Below are 1,267 nucleotides of genomic sequence, written 5' to 3' on the forward strand. Positions count from 1 at the left end.
GGAACACAAAAGTGTATTAGAAACTGGGTGGTTCGAACCCTGAATGCTTATTGGCTGACAGTCATGGTATATTACACCGTATACCACTGGTATGACAAAACATGTATGTTTACCGCTCTAATTAGGTTGCTAACCAGTTTATAATAACAATAACTCATCTTGGGGTGTTTGTGGTATTTGGCCAATATACAACGGCTAAGGGCTGTATCCAGGCACTCCGCATTGCGTCGTGCTTTATGGCATGGTATGTTGGCCATATACCACACACCCTCAGGCCTTATTGCTTAATTATAAAACACTACTACACATTATAAGTAACACCAGTGTTTCCCCTATAATAATTTAGCAGTGGCGCACTGACACTGCTAAACCGTTGCTGCCAAGTCCCCAAATATTCATTAATAATAATTATTATTATTATTTTAAACAAAAAAATTCTCCCGGGACGCACTTTTCAGATCAGCGTGACAAGTTACAACAAGTCACATATCTTGCCCAGATTCTCATCAGATCGACCGAGAAACCTCCAGGGTAACTAGCTAGATAGCTTGTAATCCTGGAAGTGTAGCCAACCCTAGTAATAGATGTATGTGATAATTATTAGCTAAAATAGGCTGGTGATGTCACTGAGATCAAAATACCAAAGAAAGATCACATAATTCACTTTTCATGCATATTGGAGTAGACAACTAAAAAAGTGACCTTCTCAGTCGCTCATCATGCTCTGCTACCTCTGCCAACAGAAGGCAAACACTGCACACTGACCCATTATAACCTACTGTAGACAATGCAATGAGACAGGAGTGATAAAAGAGCAGGGTTTAGAATAGATCTGTGTCTCTCCTCGCTTTTGCATGGACAGAGAGATAAAACTGCAAGGAAGGATAAACTACGCACAGATAGACAGAGAGAGAGAGAGAGAGAGAGAGAGAGAGAGAGAGAGAGAGAGAGAGAGAGAGAGAGAGAGAGAGAGAGAGAGAGAGAGAGAGAGAGAGAGAGAGAGAGAGAGAGAGAGAGAGAGAGAGAGAGAGAGAGAAAAATAAGAAATAAACACAGGTGTGTTTTGCACGATGTGAGAACATGACCATGGCATAACTGGAATAGTTGGGTTCACAAACATACCTGTGAGGCAGTTTGAAATAAAGCATACCTGTGGGTGCAGACTGTTGATAAGAGTACAGATGTCTTACGTTGGAATCCTCCCCTTTAACAAATGCGCGTCATTAAAAATAACTCCATCAACATGCCACACCTCAACAAACTTCTG

This window comes from Oncorhynchus keta, chromosome 26 (assembly GCF_023373465.1).
Source record: "Oncorhynchus keta strain PuntledgeMale-10-30-2019 chromosome 26, Oket_V2, whole genome shotgun sequence".
In the NCBI taxonomy this organism is placed as follows: Eukaryota; Metazoa; Chordata; class Actinopteri; order Salmoniformes; family Salmonidae; genus Oncorhynchus; species Oncorhynchus keta.